Source organism: Myotis yumanensis, unplaced genomic scaffold (genome assembly GCF_028538775.1).
Source record: "Myotis yumanensis isolate MYYU_CA2020_CCGP unplaced genomic scaffold, mMyoYum1.0.hap1 SCAF_17, whole genome shotgun sequence".
Lineage (NCBI taxonomy): Eukaryota > Metazoa > Chordata > Mammalia > Chiroptera > Vespertilionidae > Myotis > Myotis yumanensis.
The window spans coordinates 9,372,302-9,390,793 of record NW_027223768.1 but is presented as its reverse complement, the minus strand read 5'-3'; positions in this window follow the sequence as shown (position 1 = coordinate 9,390,793).

Below are 18,492 nucleotides of genomic sequence, written 5' to 3'. Positions count from 1 at the left end.
ATACACCACTGGGAATGAAAGCTGCAGAGGACCGTGAACATGGGCAGCAGGAACAGAAGGCATAGAAGAGGTTAGAAAAGCAGAAGGAAGGATGAACTAAGAAACCAGGATTCTTGTGGAGAGAGAAACGGGGTAGCCCCGTGGTGCTCAAGTTGGTGTAGCCAGAAAATACGGTGAAGAGAAGTCACGTGCTCGGGAGAGATGGAGATTCACATGTGTGCGCACACACCCACCCGCACCCGCACCCGCACCCACGTCATTCAAGGAACATCTACCATGTGCTGGTCACAGTGCTGAGCTGCCTCTCAGCCCTCACTAGCAGGCAGGTGGGGCTTTTGCTCCCATTATATGATTCCCATCGTTCAGAAGGAAAGACAAAGCAATAGAAGAGCAGTAACGTGGTGGAGATGGCTTTGCTGCTCGGCGGTAGAACCGGGATCGGGGCCCCAGGCCTCGACCGGGCCCCCCAGCTGGGCCTGGGAAAGGCTTACGCAGCAAGTGGGGAGCCGCCGAGCTAGATCAAGGCTGGGTTGGGGGATTTCTGAGGAACTGGTGTGGTCACAGGGGCCTTCCGGGCGAGGTTTCAGCCCTGTAACTGCTGGGGGCCCTGAGCTGGGGCCCGGAGGCTGAGGGGCTTATGGGCACAGCTGAACACGCCCTGGAAGGAGTGACTCATCACCCGCTGGCCGGCCCTGGCGATTGCATCACATGTGGTGAGCATGCAGCAGCGAGTTGCAGGAAGTGCACCTTCAAGGAGCTGCTGGCTCAGCCCCCGGGGCATGAGCAGGAATGAGCAACCATTTTACTGCTGCTGGGCCCTCGCCTCGGCCTCTGGGAGACAAGACTGTTGGGGACGGAGACTGCGGCCTGGAGGAGCCCCGCCAGTCAGGCTGCGGGTGCTGAGGACGGTTGCCCATCAGCAGCTTCGAGGAGCTGCCCACGTAGGCCCCACTGTGTGACCTCCAGGGGGAGGTCATGAAAGCCAGGAAGCTCCCTGAGCCTGCTCCCACCTGCAGAGGAAGGGGAATAACGCTGCCCCCGCCCCAAGGGGGTGCCGTCTCTGTGAAACGGGGAGGCACTACAGAAGCTACAGAAGCGGCAGTGTGTGGCGGAGACAGAGTGGCCGCGAATGAAACGCCTGGACTCCCCAGAGAGGCCGGTGGGAGATCCCGTGTGTGTGTGTATGTGGCGGGGGGGGGGGGGGGGGGGGGGGGGTGATTCCAGCCAGAATCAAGGGCCAGAGGGCCTTGCCCTAGGCCAGGGGTGGGCAACCTTTCTGTGAGTGCGTGCCAAAACCAGCAAAATCTCTGACTCAAAATTCTTCTGCGTGCCAACCCTAATTTTTTGAGAACATGTTACGCCTACTTGGTATCTCTTAAGGTGTACGTATGTGAAGAACCTTGAAGAAATAAAATTCATTTGAGTGACAAAAACACAGTATATGATGATGAAAAATACATTGATTTTTTAATGTATACATGTACACTGATAGTCCGACAGAAAACTTTATGACTTCGTTTGATATTATTAGTGGGACTTTTGCTGCTGCATCACTGATGACAGAGATTTTACATCAGGTTTATATTTTGTGACCATCAGAGATATGCACGAGCTACTACTTTCATCCGTCAGGCTACTCCTATTACGAGACTTAACAAAATTCATCACTGAGTGTATGTGGATGAAACCAAAACACTGGTCGGATCTAGAAAGGCAGGGAGAGTTAAGGCAGAGGCATAGAAATTGCTCTTCCCCTCTCTCGTCAATCCATGTCTATGGTCTTCAAGATAACTTGTTATGTAAAATTATTTATTTATCTAAGATGCACCTACACTGAATTTATCTGAAAAATAAAAAAGTTGATATTAAGAAAAAAATTGTAAATGGAAGATTATAAGAGAGGGTTTCACGTGCCAGCAAAAGTTACTGGCGTGCCGTGTTTGGCACGCATGCCAGGGGTTGCCCACCCCTGCCCTAGGCCCCCCCCTCCTGGGAATGCAGGGTGTTAACTGTAAACCTGTGGAGCAGCCGGGCTTCCCGTGCAGCCCCGGCCCCCTCCTCCCCACGGACTTCTCCACCTGAGCAGAGCGTCTGCCCCTGCGCTGCCTCTGGGAACCTGTGAAGACCGTTTAGCAGACGGGGGTTCAAACCTCAGCTCTTCCCTGTGTGAGCAGAAGCCAAGCCTGGCCTCCATTTCTTCCTGACCCCTCCCGAGGTCGCTGTGGAGAAATACCTGGTGAAGCTGACTCCCCACTGAAGGCCCTTCTCCGCTGTGGTAGTTCCTCGCCCAGTGGGAGGAGGGAAGGGCGAGAGGGACTTTCAGGAATCCCACCAGGTGCTGTGCGTGTGCCTCCGGATGGGAGTGCGTCTGACCCTGCTGGCTGCCCGGGAAGGGAGTGTGGTCACCCCTCCTTTACAAAGAGGCCCTGGGGCTCAGAGAGGGCCAGCTGCTCCCCAGGGTCCCCGCTTAGACCTGGGCCCTCACATAACCCCACACCCCCAGCCGTTCAGATCGGCCATTACTCTTCTCGCTGGCAAAGTGAGAAGAACCTCAAGGTACCAAATACGTGCCGATGACGCAAGTGTCAAACACAGTCTCGTGTTTGTCAGGGACTTCTGTTAAATCACCTCTTTTTTCTAAGAAAATGTATTGATTGATTTGTAGAGAGCAAGGAAGGGGAGAGAGAGAGGCATCGACTTCTCGTTCCACCTATTTGTGGATTCATTGGTTGCTTCTCGGATGTGCCCCATCCAGGGATCAAACCCAGAACCTGGGTGTATGGGGACAATGCCCCAACCAACTGAGCTACCTGGCCAGGGCCTCTTGGATGACTCCTATCACCACTGTCCTTTTCCTTATCTCACTCTGCCTGCACCCACCCCAGATCTAGTTGGAGCCTAAAACCAGAGAGTTAGGGACTCCGAGGCCATCCGTCCAGCTGGAGGGGAGGAAACCGAATTCCAGAGCATCTGCTGCCGGTCGCACTCAAGGGGCCAAAGAGCCGCATGTGGCTCACGAGCCGCAGTTTGCCGACCACTGCAAACCAATGGGAGGAGGCCATTACCTGACAAAGTAAAATGCATCTATAATAATAAAAGTGTAATATGCTAATTAGACCGGACGTCCTTCCGGACTACCTTCTGGATGAAGCCAGGGCTGTGAGGGAAGCCCAGGTCCCAGGTGTCAGAGGGAAGCCGGTGCCAGCAGCCAGGGGAAGGAAGGCTTACTCTTGCGTGAATTTCGTGCATCGGGCCTCTAGTGTGTCCATAACTGAAATTCATTTCAACCTTGTGGCTCATAGAGATAGTTTATGTCAATGTAACCTGGCTTTCCACTCTGTCATGGAATGCAATGCAGGTCTGCCTGCCTGCCCACAGCAGCTAACTGCATGGCGTAGGTGCTTGCTCTCTGATCATGGGAAAATTCTTAGGGATGGTGAACCCCATCTGTGAGCTGGGACTAATGACACCCATCTCACTGGGTTAAATGAGAGGAGGCATGTACCATGCTTGGCAGAGGGTCTACTCCTGTGACAGCAACTATCCTGCATGTGTGATATAACTATAAAGCTTCTATAGCGACCAGGAAGGCAGGGTAATGGACAGCAGGGCAGGCACTAGGAGACAACAGGGAGTGGTGCGGATTGTGGCAAACTGGAAAATCCTTGCCAGTCCAAAGGGGGCAGCAGCTCCTCAGCTTCAGCCACTGCTGCTGGGTGAGAATTCAGAACAAGTGTTGCCTGACTTTCAGAAATGCTGGGAGTCCTAATTTGTAATTTTGGGATTCAGTTCAAATAAAAACCCACAAACAATAGCAACAACCAATAACTAACAACATTATGGGACACACTAAGCAGGTCCTGGAGCAAAGCTGGACTGAAGGAAGCTAACACAGAGCCTCGGCAAGGGCCAGCTGTTCTAAGGGGTGGAGTTGCCCCACAGGGAAGACCCGAGAAGTAAAGGCAGGTGCAGAGGGAGCCCTCCCACCAGGTCTAGGGAACGGCAGCCGAGCTGGAACATGCATACACCAGCCTCCCTCAGCAGGGATCTGAGGAGGACAACACTCAGTTGCATGTCCTGGGACCTTGACTCAAAGACAACACCGGCCTGTACACTCCCAGCCGGGACCGGAGGCCAGGGACCTGAGGGCTGGGACCCGAGGGTGGTTCTGGAGCTCTTCTTAGGGACGGCGATACCACCAATGTCCACTGGGTGTCGCTCTCATATAAATGATGGCCCCGCAGTCCCTAATTCTGCCAGAAAGGCAGGTCTGGGACCCAGCGGGATGCAAGGCCAGGCCAGGCCTCCCTTGGAGGATTGCCGCAGCTCAGATGCTCTTCCCAGGGACCTGACTCCCTGTTAAATGTGCATAGAAACCAGACCTGGATTTGAAGGGCAGCTCTCCTGCCAGCCAGCCAGCCGGTCGTCTTTCCTGGGTACAGAAGGTCCTTGGAGATACTCTGCACACCAGGATCCCGCGAACCTTAGTGTCTCCCAGACTCTGCCGCCTTCCCCGATGGGCCGCACAAGACAACATCCCAGGCTTCAGGGATCCCCTTTCGGGAGCAGCTTCATCAGCTCAAACGTTCTCGCTTGGAGGTCAAAGATCTGGGCTCGGGTTCTGGTTCTGGTGCTTACTAGCTGTGTGGCCTTGGGCCAGCCTTAACCATTCTGGGCCTCCCAGTTCTCTTTTCAGGTGTCTATGTTGGATGGGCCTCATGAAAGAGGATCAGGGAAGATTCCACCAGAAAATGAACCCACAATCCAGTGAAAGGGCTTTCGTTTCTCAAATTGTTTCTGGAGGGAGGCGTTACTTAAAGCGAGAGTTTGACATGCTTCCTCTACTTTCATTGGGAACACGCAGTCACAGGACAGCCCGGGACTGGCGCCCCCTGGTGGAGTGAGAGGGTTCTGCAGGCCAGGGACCTGCCCCTGAGCCAGGTGCTGCTTTGTTCCAGATTCAGTCACACAAATGAGCAGAGGCAGCAGGTACTAGCCCCTCAAAGAACAGAGAGCAGGAAAGCCGGTTGTGCCTGTGGAATCGTGGCCACAGCGGCAACAGCGCCCGCTGTGCAGGAGGCCGAAGCCTCCTCCCTGGAAGGGATTGTTTGTGAGCGTCTTGGGGGAGGAGGGGTGGCGGGCTGGGGCGGGGGTGTGATGGCAGGGACTGGGGGGGGGGCGCGGAGGGGAGGAGGGCAGGGGCTGCCTGACCCAATGAGGTCCCGTCCGCCCTCAGGAACCACTGGTGCCTCCAAGGCGCTCAGCAGGGGCCTGGTTAGACCCCTGGGAGACAGTCTCCGTCATCCGGGCCTCGGATAACGTCAACTCAGGGTCCAGGAAGGGGAGAGATTTTGAAAATCAATCCAACTTCCACATAGAGAATGAGGCCAGCCCTGTGCGGGGATGACAAAGAGGAGAGAAACCAAGTATCCACCCCAAGAAACTCACCGGCTGGGGTGGGAGCTGGGAAGGCTCACAGCCACCGAGAGCCCGTGGAGGGTCTGTGGGCCCTCGCCTTGCCTTGCTCCTGCGTGGCCCCCCGACTCCCAAACCCGCAGGTCATGAGGTCACTGGGGGAACTTGGATGGTGTAGACTCCCAGGTGGCCCCTTTGGAGATTCCGGTTCGGTTGGCCCAGGTGGGGCCTGGGAATCTTCTGGGGGAAACTGACCAGCTGCCAGGGAACCCCCTCCCCAGGCTCCTCAGCCACATGACCCGCCTCACCCCGCCCTTCAGTGACCTCATTGTCTCAGAATCTCTCCTGGGTGGAGCTGTTGATCTGTGAAACCACAAAGTGGCCTGAAATATCCCCAGAACATAACCCACACTCGTGCAGATATTTTTAAAAATATATTTTTATTGATTTCAGAGAGAGAGAGAGAGAGAAAGAGAGAGAGAGAGGAGAAACATCAATGATGAGAGCGAATCATTGATTGGCTGCCTCCTGCATACCCAGTGGGGACTGAGCCCACAACCCAGGCATGTGCCCTGATCGGGAATTGAACCATGTCGATACCCAACCCCTGAGCCACGCCAGCTGGGCTAGAGCAGATATCTTTATGGGGCACCACAAACTTCCCGTAGTGGTGGGAATGATTGTGGGGTGAAGCATGCTGAATAGGGGGCCCAGACTTCATGTCAGGACCCGAAGACAAGCAGACATGCCCCAACAGAAAGAGAAGAGAGGGGAGGGGATGGTGGGTGGTAATTTTCCCTCCATTTCTGGGAAGAAAAACATCTCAACAAACCAGACCAAAAGCCAGCAACCGAAAAGATTTTTAAAAAATAATTTCTATTGATGTCAGAGAGGAAGGGAGAGGGAGAGACAGAAACATCAATGATGAGAGAGAATCATTGATCGGCTGCCTCCTGCATGCCTCACACGGGAGGTCAAGCCCACAACCTGGGCATATGCCCTGAGTGGGAATTGAACACTGATCTCTTGGTTCATAGGTCGATGCCCAACCACTGAGCCACACCAGCCAGGCTGAGAAGATTTCTGAGTCACAGGTCTTTCCTGGAAGCTGCGGAGTTGATCCGGCAGCATTCATCTCACAGTGAGCCCTTGACCTCCCCAACCGGGCTCTGTCCCTATCGCAGGCTTCTTCTTAACCTTCGATCTTTCCCATGATGCAGCCAGACCTGCCCTGGGAGCCCGAAGGCCGGTCCTTTCCCTCTCTGGTGGCACGGCCCCCTTCTCCTCCATGACCTGCCCCTTGTGCTTCCTCAACGTGCTGAGAGGGGCCGCCTGCTTGCGGTGCCGTCTGACCCCGGATCTGGGCTGGGCCCAGCCGAGGGGCTCATTCTGCCAACAGCCTGCAGCGTCCCCTCTGTTATCCCAGCCGAGGCGGCCGCAGGAGGCCACAGCTCCCGCCCCTCAGGGGCCAGCTTGTCTGTGGCCCGCCCGCCTGGGGGGCTCCGGGTTTGGTGTTTGCTTTAGGGTTTCCCCCACCAGCACCTCCTCAGGCTCAGGGACCCCCTTCAGTGGGACAGCCCTGGGCGGGGAGCAGGTCTCCCCCGGCCTCTCTCAGCTGAGCACCTGCACACACGGCTCCCACCCCACTCCAGAGCTGTGTCTCTGCTTCCCGGCACAGCACCCCTTTCTCCAGGTGGCCAGGGCTCTGGGATGAGTGGGGGTGCTCTCTAGGGTCGGTCTGTGACATCATCTCTGAGCAGCTCCAGCCCACACCCCGGAGGCGTCCTCCAGACTGTCAGGGTGCAGGGTGCAGCTCCCAGGTGGTGTCCCACCTGGAGACACGCTGCCTTCCGCCCCTTCCTCACCGGGGTAGGGGTCCTCTCTCCATTGACCCCCACCTCAGGGGGCTGGAGGCAGATTCCAGAACAAAGAGGTTGGTTCACCCAGACCAAAGCCGCTGCCTCTGTGCGGATTTGACAAACGGAAGGCCCCCAAACCACACCTCAGGTGTGTAAGCTTAACCTTGTCCTAAAGAACATTCTGGAAGAGACCCAGGTTCTCCCAGCCTGGGGCAGCGGCCATGAGGTTGGCGGTCATGTGACCAGGCAGAAGGGTCTCTGGCCGTGGTAAGGAAGGGGGTCGTGGGCCCTGGAGGTACACAGCTCCCTGGTTTTTCACCAGGTGACACGAAAACGAGGCAAAAGAAAACTGGAAACATAAAAATGAGCGAGCCCTGGCTGGTTTGGCTCAGTGGATAGAGCGTCGGCCTGCGAACCGAAGGATCCTGGGTTCAATTCTGATCAAGGGCATATGCCTGGGTTGCTGGCTCGATCCCCAGTAGGGGGCATGCAAGGGTCTCTGTTTCTCTCTCCCTCTCCCTTCCTCTCTGAAATCAATAAAAAAATATATATTTTTAAAAATGAGTGAATGTCCACAATAAACCCTTCTAAATAACAAAGCGCTTTTCCATCCTTCCCTCCCGAGTTTATCTCACGTTCTTCCTTTTCATTGGGCTGCCAATTGCCCCCCATGCCATGTAGAGCAGTGCGGCCCGGGGCCTGCCATCGCTCCAGGCTTATTGTCCTCAGGAAGTCAGACTGGGGGTTTAACTGGACGTGGTGGGGGGGGGGGGGGCCTGAGTCGTGCTCTGAGAGTCGGGGGAGCAGCACTCATCAAGGGCCTGTGGTCAGCCCTGGCCCGGGCCCCGCGGACAGTGCCGCCACCTGGCCCGCGTGGGAGGAGAAACAGCACGTGATTCCACTCAAGCGCATTAGGGGCTGCGGCCCTGGGATTGGTGGGCTTCGACTAGATAAGGGGTTAGCAACTCCAGACAGGGGAGGTGGCTTTCTGCTGGAATTGGCGGCCGAGAGAGGAGGTAGGGGAAGGTTTCCATATTGGGGGGTGGTTGGTAGTGGCGAGTGTGGGGTGCAGATGAATGAAGTCACAGGCACCCAGTTCTGAGAGGCGGGGGTGGGGGCAGAGGGGCCGAGCTGGCCTAGAGAAGCCCAGCCGCTAGTCTGAAAGGTCACATGCAGGGTTCTGCGGCACCGTCTTCCCACCCCGCACCCTGCTGTGCTGTTGTGCAGCATTCCTGTTCCCATAGCAACCAACACACCGTGGCAGAGCCAGGATTCTGCCCAGGTGGGCCCCGCACCGAAGGGACACGTGAAACCGCTAAGTGACAGGGACATGGCTCCCCGGCAGGGGCCTCTGCTGAGACAGGAGAGAATGAAAAGCTGGAGACACGGCCAGGGCCGCGCACCAGCTCCATTGCCCGCGGCATCAGCTGTGCCGGGAACATAACAACCTCATGGGTTCAACAAGGGCGACCTGGCAGGGACGGCCCACGGCAGGCGGTCTGCAGGCCGAGGTGGGGGGGGGGGGGGGCAGGGATGGGGTGCCCGACGCCAGGTTGGGGAACGCCCTCCATGTGGCCCTCACCTTGCATGCACTCCTCATGCTTTTCCCGGAAAAGCTGCCCTTTGGGGCGGCGACCCCAGCAGGACCCCTCGGGATCCTGCTCACCTGCTCTCGTGTGTTGTGTGTATGTGTGTGTGTGTGTGTGTGTGTGTGTGTGTGTGTGTTTTCTCGGGGACTCGTCAGCGGGAGCGAGGGGCTGGGCCCAGGGCGGCCTCACTGATGGGAAGTGACTGGGAGCAGCTGGAGGGCGAGGTGTTTTCGGAGCCACGTGCATCATGGCTCCGAGGCCTGGCTGAGGCGGTGACTTGGTCAGAGGGTCTGAGTCTGGCCCAGTCTGTGTCTGCCGCTCACAGGTGTGACCTTGGCCGGGTCACCCACCTGCCCTGGAACTCATGGTGTGGAGGCGGCTGAGGGGCTCACTCACTCCGGGGCCATGTCTGCACCTGTGCTGTCCTGGGGGGGCAGAGCCCACTGTGAGTGGTCATGATGAGTGAATGCTGTGCCTGGAGACCGAGGAGCTGCAGGGAGTGTGTCCAGAGAGCAGGACCGAGACCATCCACTCACTGCCACTCATTTCTGTCCTCAGTGAACGCTGACCGACACCGAGTGCGTGAGCATCGCGGGGCCAGGCATCGGCATCAGGTAGGACATGGTGGCACCAGGGCCCTCAGAGCTGGTATGGGTGCCCGCGTGGGCCGAGGGCCTGGGAAGGCGACTGTGGTTGAGGCTTCAGCGCCCAGGACGTGGCTGGAGGCTGCCGTGGAGGGGAGCTGAGGAGGCCCCAGAGGATGCAGGGACCTTGGGGGTGGGGCAGGGGAGGGGGAACAGATAGGCCGAACCAGCCCTGGTGTGACTTCCTCTGGGTTTGCAGGAGCTGGAGGTGAGCAGTGTGGGGAGAAGGGGGAGGAGCAGGCAGAGCCCCCGGGAAGGATGAAGCGCTGGGCTTTGTGCGGGCACGTGAGCAGTTGGAGGAGATTTGGACGGTGCTGGTGGCCGGTGTGGGCAGAGCTGGAGTGAGCGCCCAGGCTGGGCAAGGACGGGGAAAGGGGAGACTGGCAGATGGCGGAGGCAGGGACCTGGTGAAGGGTCATGACAGTCCCTCTGAACCCCCAGAAAGTGGGGGGAGGGTCGTAGCCTGCGGCGCACAGGGGAAGCTGGGCCAGGAGACAGACAGCGAACACCTGTCTGGGCTCTGCGCCTCCTGCTTAAAGGAACCACAGGCTCCCACGGCCTCTCCTGTTCCGTCCCGGACAGGTTCCCAGCCGCTGCTCGCTGCTCGGGGTGTGTTGTGCTAAGCGTTCTCGGGGCTCAGCCGAGGCAGAGGCCTCGCCCTGCCCTTGCCCTTGCAGAGCTCAGAGGACAGCACCGTGTTGCCACCTGCGCACACGGGTGCCGGTTCCCATGGGCTGAGCCGGCTCTGGGTGCCGGCCTCGCCCGCAGCAAAGCCGAGGACAGAGGGGCAGAGAGAGGGGTCAGCTCTCCCCGGGGATAGTGGCATTGGCTCAGGTCTCGAAAGGGACCTCGATGGAGATAGGTCAGAACCGAGGCGGTCCTGCAGGCAGTGAGAGAAAGCTTCCAGAAGCTTCTGGTGCATAGCCGCGAGCGCTGTCTCGGGGGAAACCTGGGCACCAGCATGGGGAGGAGGACCTCCCGACACTGGAACTTCACTTCGGGCCTGACGTGGCGTAGCTGCAGGGCTTCCGTGGGCCTCGCTTTCCTCCTCTGTAGGGGGATGTGGCCATAATGTTGATCTCAAAGGGCTGTGGGGAGGGTGGGACTAGACGCAGCCACAGCTGACGCCCCCGGCATTAGGCGGGCCTCCAGGGATGGGGCCCCTGCCCCTCCCGCCCCAGGACATTGGGAGGAAAGGAATATTCCAGAAGTCCTCCCAGTGCCCTTGGCGATGCGCACACAGGCTGTTCCACGGGGGAGCTGCGCTCCCTTCCAGCCCGGACCACGCACAGTGGCCTCCGGATGTGTGACTTCCTGCATCTTCCCTGAACAATGGCACCCCTGTCTTGGTCCCACCGGCCAGCCGGCCCAGGCGAGCCAGGTTCTCGTCACATGTCCTGGTCCTGGAGTGAGTCACCGGAGGCCTGGGCTGCAGTCATAACCTTCACCCGCGAAGGGAGGTGAAGGTGGGTGGAATGGGCAACTCGGTGCTTAATGTTCCCGTCCGTCAGCATTCGCCCCAGGCCTTCACCTCGCGACTGGGGGGGTTGGGGGGGGAGGAGTTGCAGGGGCACAATGAATGCCGTAAACCGAGTGACCCCTTGCCAGCTACAAAAAAAGAGCCTTTAGGAGGGGGTGGCCCGTCTTATCTGCGAGATCGAATCTAGCCAGTGGCAGCCGGAGGGGGCCCGGGGGACCCAGGTGTTCCTGGACCCCACAGGAAGCTGGAAAAGCCACTTTCCCAGGGACAGAAGGCCACAATACACAGAGAAGGGGACGCAGTAATGGAGGGAAAGACGTATGGGATTCAACCTCCGACACTGGAGGGCAGGTCGCCCTTCTTGATCGTGTCCGTGTGAAAGAACGCCGTGAAGGCAGGCATCAGAGCACACACACAGACCAGGTGTGACTTCCACGACCTCTCATGTGACCTTGGGACTCGAGGGTGTCTAACTAGGCAGCTGGGAGGCGGGACAGCCTGGGGGCCGCCGTGCACTCGGGCCAGGTGGCCTCTCTGGGACGGAGGGTCCTCAGTGAACAATGAATGGTGTGTCCACATGATTTAAAGTTTCCTTTCAATGCCCCCACCCCACCGGCTTCAGAAAAGAAGAGGGAGGCCAAGCTGGCGTGCCTCGGTGGTTGAGCGCTGACCTAGGAACCAACCAGGGGGTCACGGTTCGATTCCCGTCAGGGCACATGCCTGGGCTGCTCGATGCCCTGTGTGGGGTGTGCAGGAGGCAGCCGGTCAATGATTCTCTCTCATCACTGATGTTTCTATCTCTCTCTCCCTCTCCCTTCCTCTCTGAAACCAATAAGAATATAATAAAAAAGGAAAAGATGAGCAAGCGAGCGTGGCCCCAGCCCCATGGAAGCTCATAGTCTCGGAGGGAGTGCAGAACTACTTGCAGTCTGAGCCTAACGGAAGCAGTTCTAGCCGGGAGCTGGGTGGGATGGAGATGGGCTGAGGCGGGAACAGCAGGCCAGCAGGGACACAGGGGCTCAGGGACACAGCACAGAGGCAGGAGCACAGGCCCCACCACAGGGCACGCAGCCCTTCCCCGCTGGAGCCTCGGGCTGCGAGGGAGCTGAGCTCAGCAGCGTGGCCAAGGCCTGGTCCCCACAGAATTCTAAGGCATTTGGACTTGGGGGAGGAACTAGAAACCATGGACATCCTGGAGCAGGGGTGTGGGAGAGAAGAGGGCGCAGACAGGACAATGAGGGGATTCTGACAGTGACCAGACGGTGGCCATGCAGGGCTGGCCGTCAGGGGAGACCCGGCCTGGGGAGGAGGGACACTGGAGAGATGCTCCGGGGGCCAGGGAGGGGGCTCCGAGCTTGGTGGGATGTGCGGGCCCTGCCTGGGCTCACAGAGCAGCCTATCCCAGGCCGGGGTCAGGGTGTCGCTGGGAAGTGCCCTGAAGTCAGGACGTGAGACGGCTCAGGGAAACTGACCGCTGTGGGTTCTCTCCCCCAGACCCGCTTTCCTTTCTTAAAAATAGAGCCCGGTTCGTATCTAGACACACGCCTCCTGCCCCCACTCTGAACAAAGACACTTTCTGCATTTCTTGCGTCAGCCTCGGTCACATGGCCACATCTGGCCAGTGGATCTGTGATCAGAAGTGTCAGACTTTTGGAAAACAAGAGTTTTCCTGCTGGTTAGAAGGCAATCCGGTGGAGAGGATGCAGGTCTTGTAGCTGCACTCGGAGGGGAGTCCTGTCCGGAGCTGACATGCGGGACAGCGTGGCCGGCTAGGAATCCACGCGCAGGAAACCTTTGGGGCCCCATCTGCAGGAGTCTGGTGCCGCCTTTTCCCTCTGTGGCTCTATTCGAGGAGATACTTGGCTCTGGGGACAGAACAGCCTGCAGAGAGGCTGCTGATGGCGGGGGGGGGGGGGGGGTGCTGCTGGGAGGAGGGGGGAGGCCATCCTCGCCTCCAGCCCCGTGCAGATGCCTGGAGGTGAAGCTGGCTGAGCGGGGAGATGGCGAGATCGGGTCCGTGCCTGCTGTCGTTGCGGCTCTAATCAATAGCCGACACGATTGAGCGTGCGTTGAGTGCTTGCTTGCTCGGTGCCGGGCGCTGTTCTCAGTATTCAAACACATCACTTCACGGCCACACGACCACCATCGCTGCGGGGGCTACTAGGGTCCCCCCGCTCGCAGGCAGGGAAAGTGGGTGCTCCATCGGGGGTGCCACTTGCTCAGTCACAGCAGGGCCAGAGCTGTCACTCAGGTGTTTCCGATGCCGGGGCCCTTAACGCTTACTTGGCCAGCTGTTCTTTGGGAGTTTAAACTCTTTTCCTTTCCCACAAACTCCCCCTCAGCAGAATGTACCTCGTCTTGATGACATCACTTCCAGACTTGCCGGTGACCCGAGGAAACCCGGCTCCCGGGTGGGGGGGGTGGGGGTGGGGGTGGGGGGGGGGTGGGGTGGGGGGGGCGGGGGGCCCTCTCCGGGTGATGGTATCTGAAGTCTGACAGGGGCTTTGCAGGGCGTGCTGACAGATCCGAGGGAGCGGGGTGGGCACAGGGAGAGCTCGAGTTTGAGCGGTTGCCCATGTCGTTGGTGTAAATGCTCCCACCATGGCCGATTTCCAGTTGCCATGGCAGCTTGTAGAATTCCTGAATATTTCATCATCAACTCTGATACGGCCAGCTGCACCACACCGCCAGGGCCCAGAGGGTGGCAGCTAAAAGAGTGCCGTGCGGGCTGGGAATTCTGGGAGCCCGTGGCGGGCATGAGCGTGGGAAAGCGCTGGGAACCCCCAGTGTGCGTCCAGGTGGGCCTTTGAGGGCTTCGGGGACGCTTCTCCCAGGGTCTGACCCAGGGCCTGTGCCAGGCTGTGCTGTGCCCCTGCGGCCAGCAGGTGGCAGCACCCTCGCGCTCAGCACTCGGTGTGGAAGCAAAACGAGGAGCCTTTGTTCAGTGCCAGAGGCGGTGTCACGAAGAGCAAGGCCCGGAGGGGCCAGCTAATCAGCCTGTCCTTAGCTGACCTTGGCCGATGGGGCCCACAGACAGGCTCCCGCAGCGCGATAGACGAGAGCAACCTCAGCCAACACTGGCCACGCCAGTCCCCACACCCTCCCTGCCCATCCTCAGGGCCCGGGCGTGGCATCGTGGGGACATTCCAGGGTCCTTTCAGAAAGGGAGCTAAGAAGGGTGCCTCCAGCTCCAAGGGTTCGCTCTGTTCCTACTGGCCACTCCCCACAGGCCACCCTGTGCGAATGCCCTTGACCGTTGACTCTGCTGGACGGTCAACCCTGAAGACAGTGACCAACTGTTTGCCTGGGACAGCCCTGGTCTGAGGCCTGGGAGTGCCACATCCTGGGGAACCCCTGTCCCCGCCACGAGGACAGCTGACCACCTCGACTCCTGGTCCCAGTGCCTGCAGAGTGTCTGCCTGGCGCACAGTGGGCGCTTTCCAGGGTGTGTGCTGCCGCAGGTTGTGGGGGGTGGGGTCCTGCCGGAGAGGGGTCAGGCAGGATGGCAAGGGCTGAGGGAATCCCACAGACGGGGTCTCATTTCCTTTCCTTTGTAAAACCTGCTCATCTTTGCTTTTGATCAGAGTTGAGGGCAGAATGTGTGAGGGGGAAACTCCACTGGCCGCTCTTTCTTCTTGCCTCTCACTTTCTGTCTTTGTCTCCTTCCCTCCCTCCCGCCTTCCTCCCTCCCACACCTGCCAGCACGCATCCTGCACCTGGGCTGGGCTTCCCGGAGTCCTTGGCCGGGAACTCTGTGTTCCAGGGAAGGGTGGGGCGGGAAGAGGGCAAGCCAGAGGGGGTGGGGCAGGGCAGGGGCACCGAGGCCACCTTGACACAGAGGAGCTCGAGGTTCCCAGGAGTCCTCAGCTGCCCCCTTCCTCCCCCCCCCCCCCCCACCCCCCCAGTTCCTCGCAGGGACAGGTGCGTTCCTCTCCTGTAACCCAAGCCCTGTCATGATGGGTTCATCTGCCAGGTCACTGCTTCCCTTCTACTCTGAGTACCTACCAGCTCGGGAAGCCAGGCTCCCGAACACAGCCCAGGCTCTGACTTGAATCTGAGCAGAAAGCTTTGCTTGAACCAGTGGAAGGAACGTGCAACTTCTTCCCTGGACGCTGGGATAAAGGGCAAACCTCTCGCGTGGCCCCCAAGTTCCGCTTGGACTGGTGCTTGTGGCTGCCCCAAACGGTCCCGCTTCCCCAGCACTCACAGTGGCGGTCACCTGCCTTCTCCCAGGTCCTAGAAGGGTCACACTCTCTCCTGCCGGGGGACCTGCCCTTGGCCGTCCCTCTGCCCAGGTGGGAATAGCAGGCGGGACCCGGCTTCGATGGCGTTGTCCAGGGGAAATGGAAGCTCGGACTTGAAGGGTGAGGAGGGGTCACAGCACCATGCTCGGGGACAGTCTGGATGGGACAGGCACCAGCTCTTCTGTCCCCCCCCCTCCCCCCCCCCCGGTTAGGAGGCGTTATTGGTGCTTGGAAATGCAGACTTCTCGGGAGTTGCATGTTTCAGGTTTTCTGAATAACCCATCTCTCCTCACGTCAAAATCGATCCTGCTCAGTGGGTTCCTGTTTACATTTTGCTGGTGACCGATTAATGCAGGCACAGCCCTGTTCCCATGAAACTGACCCTGCCGGCCAGATCCTGCCGACTCCTGCCTCGCGGCCAGCCCGTGCGTTTGCTGGCGCTGCCCTGACCCGGGTCTCCGTAGGCTCTTGGCACTCGGTGATTTCCACCCGTCGGCGCCATCGTCCACCGGAGAGAACTCGGGCCGGGCGTGTGGGCTATTTCTGGCCACCGCCAGATAAAGGTCCGAGAAGACGGAGTTTATGAGTTAGCGGCACGGAGTGTGCCGGGCCAACCAGATCCCCGTGGGATGCATGGCAACCCCGGTGACTAAGGCCCCGTCTCTCCAGATCTTGGCCTGTGCTGATGTGAGAGAAGGGCCTGAACTCTCGCACAGCAGGGGACACAGTGTGACTGCGGGGAGGCACCTGGAGGCAGGCACACAGGATGGGGGGGCCGGCTCCTCGCCGACCTGCAGCCCATCACGAAATGATTCCCATGGAAACGGGACGGGCGGGCGTGCCTCACCCCCGTTTGGCAGCAGTCCCCATCGGGTCCTGGGGCCGATCCTTTGTTCTTTTCTAAGAGCCGTGTGTAGGACAGCGTCCTTCCCAGGCCGGCTCCAGCCACATCCCCCTGCCCTTCTCCGAGGAGGAGGCCAGCGGCTGGGGACAGTCCCAGGGCCTGGGGCCTCCAGGCAGCTTCAGGGATGTTGGGGCCTGGCTGGTCTCCGCCTCCATCGCTTGTTGATTGTCGGGACACGCAGACCTCCCAGGCTGCCGTGGCGAGGAGTGGAGAGGCCTGGGTGTGGGAGGGGGACATGAGGAAAGGCCCAAGGTACCTCTTTTGATTTGATTTCTGGGCAGCTTCAATCCTGTCTGTGCTCAGAGTCCCCTGGACTGCCCCCCTCCCCCCCCCCACCCACCCCCCAGCGCCCTTTCACCTGCCCGCCACCCCACCCTCCGGAACGAACACGGAGTTCTGTCCCCAGCCCCGTGGTGCGGGGAGGGGAGCAGCTGGAGCTGGGAGTGAGGTGTTTACTGCTTCTCCCTTAGGGACTGGCTCCCACCTGCTGTCAGACAAGGAAGCAGGGTTTTTACATGAAATGGCATCCTGCTCCCACTCTCGGTGACCTTAGAAACCCCCCTGGCGCGGCCCCTCGGCCTCAATCACGCCGCCAGCCGCTGCAAGGCTCACTGCGGCCCTTGTCCTTGGTCCTTCGGAGCCAGTCTGTGCGGGGCCCAGGTGCCAGGTCGGGCTCGACAGGCAGGAAACAGTTAAAAGGCTGCAGCGGGTGGCGCCGAGTAAAGCTCCCTCCTGAGAATGGGGAGCAGCATCGCATTTTTAAACACCGGTTCCTGGAGGTCACCTTCCTTCTTAAAGGAGCCCCGGCTGCCCGCGTCCGTCCGCGCAGCCACCAGGCAGTCTCGGCTCTCACGGGGAAGGAGGGTGTTCCTGCAGCAGCATCCGCCTGTCAGTCACCGGGTCCCCACAGGAGAAGGTCAGCAGGACAGACAGCTCACCCCACATGGCCTCTGTCCCTAAGGAAACAGGCTGTGGCCCAGACTACAGCCCGGGGTGGGTGGCTGGGCCCGGGATGCGCCGTGAGACCGGATGGCCACTCCTGTAGTGACCACGGCAATCAAGTCCACCCGCCAATGGACTTAAAGTGGACAAAGAATTGAATTGCGAATTAGTTAATTTTAGGCGTAAAAATGTAAGCAGGAATTTGCATCTGTGTTAATGGAAAACTATTCAATAAAAAGGAATAAGCTATTGATACACGCACCAACTATGATGGCCTCTAGGCAATTATGCCGAGTGAAACCAGTCTCCAAAGGTCGCAGACAGTATGATTTCACTGATGGAACGTTCTGGAAGTGACAAAATCATGGAGATGAATAGAGGAAGGGTTGCCAGGGCTTAGGAGCTGGTGGGGAGGGGGAGGGTGTGGCTATAAGGAGCCTGGTGGGATGACACAGTTACTGGTCTGGAAAGCGCTGGTGGCTACGCAGGAGATAAAACTGCACACGAACACACACACACACACACACGAACACACACACACGATTGCTTGTAAAACCAGTGAGGTCTGACTTAGCACTGCGTTGCAATCTCCTGGTTTTGACAGGGTTTAATAGCTGTGCAGGGTGTTACCATGGGGATGGCTGGGTTAAGGGTGCACGGGACTCCCTGGCACATTTTGGGGGGGGAGGTGGTAAAATGTGTCACAACAAAATGTATAATTTAATCTGTTTTACAAAGTTGACATAATTCCATCGTCTGGTGGCGTTAAGCACGTTCACATTGTTGTCCACCGTCACCCCACTTACCTCCAGAGCATTCTCCTCTTTCCCGGCAAAGGCCCCGTGTCCCTTACACAACTCCCCGTGCCCCTGGCAGCCGCCCCCCTTCTAGTATCTTTCTGTGGTTGGCCTGCTCCGGGTCCCTCATGTAGGCGGAGTCACATAACATTTCTTCTCCTGTGTCTGGTTTTTCGCTCAGCTCAGCCATGTGGTAGCTCGCATCCGAGTCCCCTTCCTCTTCGAGGCCGAATGTCCTCCTAGTTTGCGTGTGTAACACGCGTTATCTCTTCATCCGGCCATGGACATCTTGGTTCCCACCTTTTGGCTATCGTGATCTTTGTGTATATGTTTTGCAACTGTCTTTGGCTTTAGAGCGATCTCGAGGTGCAGGCCTACCTCGTTTTACCCCGTTTATCACAGACGCTGTCCTTTGTACAGCTGGAAGGCAGGCCCCTCCACTCCTTTGTTGCGGTGCTCTGATCCGAACCCACAGGGTCTCCGAGGTGCTGCCTGCACAGTGTTACAGAGGAGAACTGGGGTGCGAGGAGAGGGCCCCACTCTCGTAGGACAAGGTGGGGGCTCAGCAAAGAGGATGATGACGCCACCGTCGCCTCCCCGCCCCTGTGTCTGGGAGGC